Source organism: Corvus kubaryi, unplaced genomic scaffold, assembly GCF_017639235.1.
Source record: "Corvus kubaryi isolate FWS band 111438036 unplaced genomic scaffold, C.kubaryi_AGA036_p1.0 37396, whole genome shotgun sequence".
NCBI classification, from domain to species: domain Eukaryota; kingdom Metazoa; phylum Chordata; class Aves; order Passeriformes; family Corvidae; genus Corvus; species Corvus kubaryi.
The window spans coordinates 28,794,665-28,806,855 of record NW_024581135.1 but is presented as its reverse complement, the minus strand read 5'-3'; positions in this window follow the sequence as shown (position 1 = coordinate 28,806,855).

Genomic DNA, 12,191 nt, shown 5'->3' with positions numbered 1-12,191 from the left:
GTGAGGACACCCTCCCAGGCACTTTTCAAAAGTTTTGGCAGCCTAGAAAAATCTTGATGGAGGGCAAAAAGTCCAGCAGATTGTGTTGGAAATAAATAATTTCTTTCTGCAGAATGCCCTCTCACAAAAAAAGTCCTCTTGCCTTTGGGATTGTTACCTGACAGGCTGCCCAGGACACCAGAGCCCACCGGGAGCATTTCCAGCCTCTCAACCATGAGGACATCGATTTTCAGATATGTGCAGAGGGGGGGTCTCAGTGGATGTGACCACCTGTGTTTCTCCTGATAAGAAATACCTAGCAGTAATAAAAACAAACAAAAAAAAAAGGTTTTCCTTCTAGACTCATCATCACATTTTCAGGGATTAGAGAGAAATGTTCCTTTCAGCAGTAGCCAGTATTTATTCATTGGGTCATTGCATACTGGGAAATGAGGGCGTGTCCCAGATGTATTTTATTTTCCAGCTGAGTTACCATATGTTGGCCAAACTTCTATAGGCTAAGCAAGGCACTCCTGTATGTGATGTCTGACAGCAGAAGTGCTGAATGCAGAGGGATGGTATTTAAATACCTTAAAATAAACTTTTGAAGTGGCTAAACAAAGCAGAATTCTAATACAGAAAAAGTTATCAAGAAAGCATTCCCATGTTTTGTTATAGCTTAGTTTGTTATAGAAAAGTGCCTCTGCCACAGCTCATTTTCATCTAAAAAAAAAAATATATATATACCCATATTGTAGTTTATTTAAAATACACATATTGTTCTACTCTCCACACAAAGCTTCGCTGCAGATTTTGGAGTTAAGGTTAACTTTTCTTTTTATAATACAACATTTAATCTAGCTCTTCTACAGCTTCTGAGCTCACTGTCATTCTTTTCACCAATTAAATCTGATTGCTTCAGTGTGTAAGGAACAAATGTGAAAACCTACTGACAGCCACAGTAGCAATTTCATTCATGGCATATAAGCCCAGAGGGTGAGTGTCAGGAAGCCAGCAATCTGTTAAATGCTTTATCCATGTTATGCACAATATATTTCTTATTAGTTATGTTTTTCATGTTCTGATTTAAGAGAGTCCATTATTTTAAGAAGTCTAGTTTGACTTGCTACATAGAAATGTGCTGGTTGAATAGATAGTTTTCTATCTTGTCTTGGATTTTTATGAGGGTTGTAAGTCCGTTTGCTCCAGGGCAAACAGATCACTTCAGAGATCAGAAAGCAATTGCTTTTCATGGTGAAGCAATACTAAGGTAATAGTTGGTGTAACAAAAGGGATTAATTTTCCAGTGCTTTGTACTGGGGTTAGCCATGAGTAGGTTTCTGTACTCTCCATCAATCTCACTTGTGGCAGATGAGAAAGGAGTGACTTGTATGTAATAGCTTTACTCCAAATCCTGTGGTATTAACCACCAGCAGAATTAAGGTACCAGCCTAAATGGATATTGAAAAAATTCAGTGCAACGTTCTTGCTTCTGCAACCAATAGCTGCAATTAAAAGAATCCTATAGGCCTGATCTTCCCTACAGTCTAGCATATTACACAGACCTCTACCTGCTCAAGGTGTTGCAGGTTGGTATCATTGCATTTCACACTGGTATTGACTCACTTTGGACGGTGGAAGGTACTGAAAATTCAGGTGTCATATCTTTTGATAAGGACTACACTCTAGAAGCAGACAGCAAGGCATGGGTATCTGTTGGATCTGCTGAATGGATCCCTTCTGACCTTTATAATTTGGATGAGTGAAAAATGGGTATGAAGTGTTATAAAGTCCCCCAAGCATAAAATATCTTAGCACTTTATCTGCACTGATGAGTGACAAAATCATGTGTACAGAGCCAACAAAGCATCTTTACTGTTTTGTCTTTCAATGTATTACAGTTCCACTATTTTAACTTAGTTGTACCTTTAGCCATTTTTTCATAGGAGGGTTTCTTTTTGTGATTTGATCCTAAGACTTTTTTCTGTGATGCTTGAAGGTTTGATAGCTTATATGAGAGTATGCATTAAAGATAGATGTACTTCAAGTTTTACATACTTGGGTCTGACTGAAGATTTTTTTCTGGTTTGGTCTTATATAGAGATGGGTCTGAACAGTGAATGTTTGTTTACCTTCTTAATGACCTATAATATATTTTGATCTGGCACATTATTTTAGCAGGTTCATATTACACATGCAGGGATAAAATTTTAGCCATAATGGCCCAGGCACAGTTCTCAAATATATTGAAACACCTGCCTGCAGTTACCTTATCAAAACAGGTTCCTGGCTCTAGCAGCACAACAAGCTGTGATGATGCCAAATAAATGCCAACACTGACACAAAAGCAGCTGGGATTCAAGGACTCCGTTTTGCTTATATCCATTGTATCAAAGTACTTCAGCCACATTTACAAAGTGCTTTCTCTTCTCTACTGATTGTGCAAGGGTTTTGTCATAATGGGCATGCTCTAATTGGACATGGTGGTATTCTGCAGAAAAATAGAGTTTTGAACCAGACTCAGGGTACACAGATCAGGAAAACAGGGGACTGGATAAAACAAAGGATTGATAATGCAAATCTAAGGGAAATATTCTCTAAGGGCTAGCTAGAGACCGCAATGTAATGGTTTTTTCTTAGAGATCCCACCTCGTGATGTTCTAGACAGAGCTGGAACATCAAATCTCTCTACTGGAGTAGGAAAAAATCCTCCTTTACAGAGTGGGTGATAGTCCCCCACAGGAGAAGTTGGCTGTGACACTTCATAAGGCTTTTCCACCTAAAAATTACTTGGTATACGACTGTGAATTCTAGGTCTGTCTTCCTGCTGCCTGTGTTGAGCTGGAGAAACTTTCCTTTTTTTATAGCTTTGCTATTATTGTGGTAGGGTCAGGTTTTTTCTCTGTATGGTAATTAACACAGGAAAAATTTGGGCTGTTCATAGATAAACTTATAGAATTTTTGAATGGTTATAAATAAAGACCACCTACCAGCACTTGTGAAGGGGGCTCATGAAACAGGACATCAAGCTCAATGTATTGTAGTCACAGCCTAGACCACACTGTCTTGCCTTGCTTCTACTCCCACAGCTTGGAAAGTTCCTTGCACACAATCTAATCCACCCTGCTTTGAGACACAAGCTGCTGTTTAGATCTCATTATTCAGCAGGCAAGCAGAAAGGAAAGAAAGCGACCTTTCTGTGGCCTAATTCTCCAGCATCAGTTCAACAAGAGCCAGTGAAGTGCCATGCAATTAATAAGAGTGCAGAAAGAAGTAAAGGTCTCATTTTATGGTTGGAGAGATTAATTTCACAGAAAGGGACTCAGTGTAATTTTGGGAGCAGTTAATATGCATGCTATAGCACAGGTACTTAATTGACCCATTCCCTGTTTCACTAGTATGTTAAGAGAAGAATACATTTAATAATGTTTTCTTTTGCATTATGTTTCTGTGTGGTGAGTCATCAAATCTGAAATTACATCCAGGCCTAATTGGACTTTCACAGCTCCTCAAAGCAGCCATTCCTTGAATTGTCCATGTTGGGTTTTTTTCTTGTTGGAGAATAGTGTAAATGAAGTGTTTCTCACTGGTGCTTTGGTGGTAAGGCAAGTTCAATGTGGAGCACAGCTATAGTGTCCTTATGTTTACTGCCCAATAGTGTGCTCAGCTGGTATTGCTCTATACCTATAATACACAAATATTTAATACTTCTTCCATATTACACACCTTAATGAGAACATGAAAATGGTTTTACTTCAGGATTTTGTCTTCATATTAATGCTCTCTCTGGTCCCACTCACAAGGAAAGCAAATCAAATGGACCATTAATATTGAGTTGACAAACAAAAGCTGTTTAGCTTGGTTTCCTTTTATGAACAAGAACACGCCAAAAGAGCTAAACATCCAAGGACATGTTGATGGGATTGGGCCATGCTGCATCAATGTCAAGTGTGTCCTTAATTTCCTCTTTTCATTTTAATGGGGTTTTAGGCAATGAGCATGCAGGAGGGAACCCTGAAGCCTTGGCTGCTCTCATTAGTAGCTGGAGATAAAGGCAAAGGAAGAAGCAGAAACAGCAGAGTTGCACCTGCCAACAATGAGAAAACAATTATTTGAGATAGCTCCTTTTTATTCTGACCAGCATAATGGGACAGCAACTCTGATATCAGAATGTGTAGGTATTTTTGTGAGCACTTTCAATCCTAAATATTCTGTGGTCCAGCAGGAAGAACTACCATGAATATCATACATATGCTTTTAAACTTGTGCCAGCAAAATTTCATTGCTCCAAATGTTCACAGAGGTAAATTCAAAGGGGTGAAAGCATGGTTGGAGTAAAACCACTTAGAAATTCAAACCTATTCATTGGGAATATATTAGATGACTCATCTGTTTCTGCTGGCAGTACCTTGGGCTCATAATATTTATGGAGACCTACAGTATAAGAAACAACTCCCTCCAGCACCACCATTTTCATTTGCAGTTTTGTAGTTATAAAATCTGTTCCAGCAAAGCAGAGAGGATTTGCAAATACAGTCAGCCCTAACCCAGCACAGCCTTTATCTGCACATGTGGGAGACTGTGCAGTTCCAGGGTTCTACTGCCACCAGCTACCTAGAACTGAGCCTCCAATAATGCAGCTTTGTAGGCCCATAAAGCATCTCCAGAGACAGCCTTTGACTTCAGTAGCACAATAAATACTTTTAAAACAGTTTTTATGTCTATATCTACCAATAGCATGTGATAGAAAATACAGCAGACTGTTGTCTTCACAGAATTTCAATTAATTCTGGAGTTTCTTTAAACTTTTCATAAACTTGGTATTTGGTCCAGAGGCTCCCCAGAATAACTTTCAGATAGAGGCTGGTCAAAGCAGTGACAAACTGGAGTCAGAGGTCAGCAGCATGTGTGAATGCGTTATGTCAGCAGAGAGAGGGGAAGGGGAATGGATGTATTTTTGTGTCTGTAATGTATGCATGTGCATGCACACACTGTTGGCATGGATCAGGGTTTAATCAAGTGTGCTACTTTACTAAAATAATTTATAGCTATCTGGACACAGACTGTTTGGGAGATCAGCCACAGCTGCAGCCAAATTGTTGGTGGCATTTGCAGATCATGTTGTGGTATTAAGGTATCTCTGAATGTGCCCACCTGTTGGGTGCTCACATGCTCAGCATTAAACTGTTGCCAGATCTGGAGAAGGGAATATTACTTTCTCCAAAGCAACAAAGAGGTGTTTTGGAAATGTATATTTGGTAAATTCTGTGTTTTCCCTTCTGCTGCAGAAACTGAAGATGTCCGCAGGGTAGCTGATGCCGCCTCCTTTTTCCTTCTAGTGCATGATAGTCTTGTGGTATTTGTGCTTTGTATTAAAATTTTTATTAATATAGACTGACGGGAAGTAATTTGTAATTTATATGCTATAAGAGGCTTTGGTTTTCTGAGCTACTTCTGATTCCTTTACTGCTTGAATTCTGTCCTCTGTATCTGTTAAAAGTTACAGTTGCAATTAGAGAGGTAAGATGAAAACTAGTAATAGTCATTTTTTTACTTTGTGGTTTCCATTATATTTACATTCCAGTAATTATCTGCTGATGCAGCAGATGAAGCACATAAGTGTTTTGAGGGAAAAAAAAAAAGAAAAAAAATAAGTCACGTAAAATTATTTTAAAAGGAACATGAGACTTGTCACCTGCTTTTGTGTTTTGCAAAAAGCAATTCAATAATCTGCCCAAAATCATCGAAATTTGATTTATTCTGGTTTAGCAGTTATATTATTTCTGATAGCAATTGGAAATTCATGTGTCTGAAAAGCAAGTGTCTAAGCTTTTATTTTGAGATGTAATATGCCATAATATTATGAAAAATGAACAAGGCATGTCTGATTGGTTAAAGAGTGTGCATTTATGTAAAAGTGTTCAGCAGGCTGAGTATTATGTGGGAAATGCCAGCATTCTAAACTTGCTAATGTCATGGGACATTTTAATATAGCAATGTATCATGGAATAATGTTTCATTAAAAGAGACATTTGGAAACACTAGACAAAGTACAATTATGCAAAATGAAATATTTTACAATGTAGTTCCAACACAAGTATTAATCTCAGTACTTTACAGCAAAATGGAAATCACAGGTGAAGACAAAGCTGACTACACCACAATCTGCAGCTGGTTCCTCTTATGTTTCTATATTGCCCATTATATCAAGAAAACAGTAGAGAGGGATTTTTGAAATGCAGTGCTGTTTAAAGTGTCCTGTCTTGTATTTACTTTAATTCCATGAAAATGTATGGCACCTCATTATTGAAACACAGCATTTTTTCCTCTTTTTACTATTAGTACTTCTCTTTTTTACATTTTTTGTGCTCTAGAGAAAGTATTGCTGTCACTTGCAGTGGCATTGGCCTTTCATCTCACTGCTTTTCCATGGTTTTCAAGTCTCTAAGTGGTATCCAATTTATTTGTATTCTGATGCCACTTCTGTGAAGCATACCTTTCTGTCAGCTCAGTGCAAGCTTCAGGTGGCTTGTATTTGGAAGCTGAGATATAAACAAACTGACAGGATCAAGTGAAGCCTATCCTCTCACAGGCAATTTCCACCCATTTGCTGTAGCCCATTATTCCTCCAATTCATTCAGCAGAACCACTTACTTTCATCTGACTAGGGTTGGGATTGACTAAGTCCCTTGGATTTGTGTGGAGGCCCTATGCTAAACATGAAAGTCTGTGTATGCCAAGATACTGGAGGCAGTTACTTCCTTCACTATATTTTTTAACCTCTTTTCTTGCAATATTTAAGTTTTCTTTGGTGTTTAAAATGGTTTTTCTGCAACATCTTGCTGATGAGTTTGTAACTGCCCTACCACAGTCTGAATTCGCCTTCAAGTGAGCTCTTAACGATGCTAAATTTGAGCTAATGCATAAGATATAAAAATGTATTTTCATACTTGCTTTTCCTTTTCTACCTATCTCAGCTTCTACTGCCTTTATAATTTACTGTTGATCAAAATAGCAGCAGTCAGCAGTAATTTGTCATTTCTAGTGCCTTCACCATTTTTGTGGTGTCAACAGCTTTTTATGTGCATGGCTTTGTATGTATATCACAGCAGACCAACATGTGTGTTTGCAGAATCCACATATTCTGCACATTCTCATCAAGAAGCCTATTTTGGGTCTTTTAAACACACATAGGTATGGGTGTGGTTTAGAGATAACATATGAATTACAAGTAAAAGAAACAAGGCAGGAGAAGCTCACAGTCTTACGGGGGTTTAATTTCCTGTGGGGGGTTTTTTCTGACACTTGAAGCTTTAATGATAGCCACAATGGAGTACAATACCACTATAACTGCTTTTCAAAAAGGATATAGTTAATTATTAGTGTAACATTTAAACAATTGTCAAATGGCACTCGTCGCTCTAAAGCCTAGTGTTGTTTAGAATGCAAATTTGGAAATATGCAAGCTTTCTACTTTCATAGTAATTCATTGCCAAAAATAATGGAATCTGGATCATTTGGTCAAGGTCTTAAACCATAATTTTAACATATATTTCAAATTTAGAAGAATTAAAATATAAGAAAGAACATTAAAATATGTATTTATTAAAATAAATTGGGTTTATGTCTGATTTGTTTTAATATCTACAGATTAATATTAGTGGGATGTAGCTAGGTCCCATACATCTAATCTTTCCTGGATATTTAAAGACCTGATAAGTCACAATGTGAACAAATTTTATATCATTATCGTTTTAGTAAATCCTTCAAATTTACTGGCACTTAAAATCCTGACACAGTACAAACAAACATTGCCTATTATCACTCCTGAATTGTAATAAAGGATTTTTGTTTCGAAGGGTTAGTCTTGTTTGGGTGTAAACTGTAATTGATACATTTCCTTTTGTGCTTTTTTTTCCCCAAAAGTTGCTTGTCTTAGGTATCTTCTCAAGGAAAAAAATCTCACCCATAGTATTCTCTGAAGGTGGGCTTTTGATTCATAACTGGTTATTGCAAAGCCAGTCAATGAACATCTGAGAAAATTATAAGTTTATTAACCAAGGAAACCATAACCTGGAGATGTATTAGGGGAAGACAGAGAGAGACATTATGCAGGTACCAGCATACCCCACACATCTTTAGCCTGCCTAACTCAACACCCAGTAAAAAATATAGATACCAGATGCTGCAGTCTTCAGTGAAGTTGTATTTATCTTGGGAATTCTTGTTGAAACACCTGGGACTCCTGGTATCCCGGCCAGCTTGTACTTCAGTTTATCCCTGTGTCTTCTGCAACTGGACCTCTGAATTATTCCAAGTCTGCCTATGTCTTGCTGCATAATGAAAATCCTACTTCTCAGAAAACAATACATGGAGGTGACTGCTCTGGGGAGACACAGTCTTGTTTTGATTGGTACGTCCTGAAGCCAAGTGTCTGTGTAGTTCGGGGGTTGCCCAGACTTTGTTCATCATTTAGTCTTATCCAAAACTACTGAAGAGAGAAAACCAAATGAAATGGATCCCTGCATTGCAGCACAATCTCAGCCAGGCTTGGAAAGCACAAAGTTATGAAGGCAGGCAGCAGACAAACTGTTGGCAAAGCTCATGACTTTCTCCAAGGCGTGGTGACATCAGTTGAAGTCTTTCAGCAGCTACTGATGATCTTTGTTTTGATACAAACAAAAGTAAACAAAGATGCTGACTGACAGAAAGGGAAGAGAGAGTGGAATAAAAAACACCAATGGAATAAGAATTTTGTCAGTAATTTACAGGAAGCCAAACCAAGCCATATCATCTTCATTAATAATCATGAGAGATTTCCAGGCTATTTATCTCCCTCAGCTTTCCTGACAATACCATAAAATGAGTCCTGAGGATTTTTTTACAAAATTAACATAAAAAGCATTCTTCTTTCCTATTTCTTAATGTTTTAGGGTTTTTTTTTATTGCACTCAGGGTAATCATTAGGAGCACAAAGATGTCAAGAGAGCATGTCATGCCTCCAGCAGGCACTTGAGCAGATTTATGATGGCAGCAAGCTTCCAGTTTCCCTGGTCACCTTTCATAGATTTACATGCTGGCTTAATAAGAATGAACAATGGGCTGTTTGTCAGCTGGGAGAGATAACCTCTGAATGCTTAGGTTTTGCTTTAAAGTATATGCAGAAGAACAGTTTCTTGTATACATGCAAAGTGAAGGACAGGCAGACTGAAAAGAAGCACTGAAGATCAGAAAAACGGGGAAGTTTGAAGATGATGTAACCTTGACTCACCTCAGAAAGCTGTAACTGCTTGGTGAGGGGTGGGATGGTAGTAGGGTGGTTGTATTAACGCAATTTTGGCTTCCACTACTGACGTTGAGGTGAGTACAACAAGAATAGAAGATGCTTCTGTTAGGAACTGGCTCCTGATGATTTTTATATCCAGTTGGCATGAGGGGAAACCCCAGCATTCTGGTCTACAACACTGCTCTTATATTTCTGAAAAGCCAGAGCTCCAGGCTGGCTGCAGTTTTCAGTGAGCTGCAGGACTTTAGGCTTGTTAAGGTTCACTTGTGAGTTCAATAGCAAGTTAAGCTGTCTGTATAGACATACAGAATTTTTTAAATGAGGGCATTATTCTTTCACAATAATCAGCTTCATGAAAAAAGTGATAGTTCTTGAACCTGTCAGAAGGCTTTTGTAGAAATTGGAATATGTGTTCTTGTGCAGTTCAAAGAACCTGAAAGTCTTACTACTTCTTGACTTAGACACTGGATAAAATTAATAAGATGTGAAAGATACATGGACTGAGGGGAATTTAAAGTGATGGATAGGATATCTTTTAAGTAAGCAAAAGAATAGGTGGGCTTGTATTAATGTGCCTGGAAATTTTCAGCTGCCTCATTTTGGTCCCCTGAAGATGGAGTTAGACTCAAATTCCCCAGGTATTATCTGAACTTTTATACCACTGCACAACCTATTTCTCACTCTAGTAAGGGTCAGCAGTTAACTTCCCCTCCCAAAAGACTTGAGCTGTATAAAAGCTTGAAAATCGGAGAGGTCTAGGAATCGAGAAGTTTTGCATTTGTTCAAGTCTCCCTTAGGCATGCTATCTATTGCATGTTCAGAATAAGAAATACATAAAATACAGAAACTTAGTCGATGTCTTTCCTTATGTGCTACTGGGCAGTTACTGTCTGTGCACGGTAGGTACGGTATGGCCACAGTTAAAGAAAATTTTGGTGGGCGTGCAGTCCTCGCATGAGTAGGTTCTGTACGTGTACTCCTGTCAATGATTCAAACAAGAAATCCAGAACTTGCAATTCTTAGCCCAGAATCTGTAGATTATTGACAGAATTCTCCATTATAACCATCACCTCTACAGAGACTGAGGTATGTTCTTTATTCCTTACATAAATCTTTCAAGTTTTCAAACAAGAATTAAGACATGAACAAGCAAGACCCAGATCTGCATCACTTGGCACATACTAAAAAAGTCAGCCAGAATCAGGTTTCTGAAAAGGGGTTCATTTGATATCTGTGCATTTTTACTGTGAGTGCAGTGTTTAATATGTTATGACCAAATGCTGAAGTGCCTTGCTTATTTTTTCCCCGACCAGAATTCTCACTGATTTTAACAATAGTAGTTTGTCAGAACTTGGCTCTAAGTCTAGACACATACCTATTATTAGAACAGATTGCCCATAGTCTGTCTGGCTCTGAATGTTCTCCCTCTGTTGTTCTGTCTCAGCCTCATCACAGCTAAGAGGACTGGGGGGGCTCTGTTTTGTTTTTGCATCCAGATCTGACCACTGCATAATGGCTTTAAGCCCTCAAGCTATAGGAAAACTTTAATTGGGAGATTTTTCTTCTTATTCCTAATTTATCCCCTAGAGTCTTATTAGGGTGGCTTTGTTGTTTCTGCTTGTAAACAACATCCTTGGAGCTGAGCTGAGTCTGTTGCATTTAACCTCCAACCCTTCAAGTGTGGCACTGGGCTGCTACTGCAATAAACAAGGCTGCCATTCAAAAAACGTGGGTTTGGTTGAACTTAAAAGATCATTTTGCCACATTTAATGCAGAGGCTTTTTCAGATATAAATTGTTACCTACTGGGAAAACACATTGTGCAACAGCCTCGAGGCTCCTTATTATCTTTTCCTCACAGACAAATTTAGGAGTACCAGTCATTGGTCATAAAGGGATGCCATTGCAAGAAGCATGTTGCCTATTAAAATTCCATTATGCAGGGATGAAACCAAATTCTCTTAAAATGCAGAGGTTATGCTGCCTTCTACATTACACAGAATCCAGACCTTGAATCTGAAGAAGAAATTTGAATCTTGGGGGAGATCATAACCTCCACCCCACCTCTCTTCTGCAAAGAACCCTCCAGTTCTGGTAGCTTCCTCTTGTTCCTTTGACAGGAATATATTTCTCTCTAAATGGGAAAAGAAAGGCTAGATTTGTTTTCCATTAGCCCGAAGCCTACAAAGAGGAGACATCCATGCCAGGCCCTGTGCTGGCATGTGTGAGGCATCCAGCAGAACAGAAAAGCATCAGCTTTGTCTTAGGTGCTTGGCCAGTTGCATTGATTCGATGGCACTACTTCACAACTGAGCTTAACTGGGTTTAGGGGACGTGACCTTGGGGAGCTGAACTTGAGTTCCACCTTGACAGATGAAGTCCTTCACAGAGACATCAGCAGGTCTGACCTGTGTTAGTTTCTAAATCTGTCTAAAGCGAGTGGGAAGTTGTGCTGTTGTCCAGACCAGGTATCTGGATGAGTGTACCAAAGCAACAAGTCAGCCGTTCCTACTCTCTCAGCGAAAACAATGGTTTATTCCTTTCTTGACCTAAGAATATTCTCCTCTATGTAAAGACAAGTTGAGAAAGCACATTCAGCTAAGGAGTATGAAAAAAAGATCCTCTGTCCTCAGTCCTGCATCCTCTTCTAAAATACAGGTGGCGTGCTGATAGTTTTGTAAAGGCTGAGGAAAAGATGTTATTGTTTTTCTTATTAATTTCTGAGAAGTTCTGTTATATTACCCAGTAGCAAATGCAATAATTTGCATTGCTTTTTTTGAAGAAAGTTCCACTGGGCAGAAGTGAGCCTGCACAAGAAATGTGGCCATTGCTATGCAGAGCATGCTGCTGTGTTAGTGCTTTATTATGGCATCACAGTTGCTTAAAAACGTGTGAAGCTGAAGAGAATGCATATCTCACTGAAAATA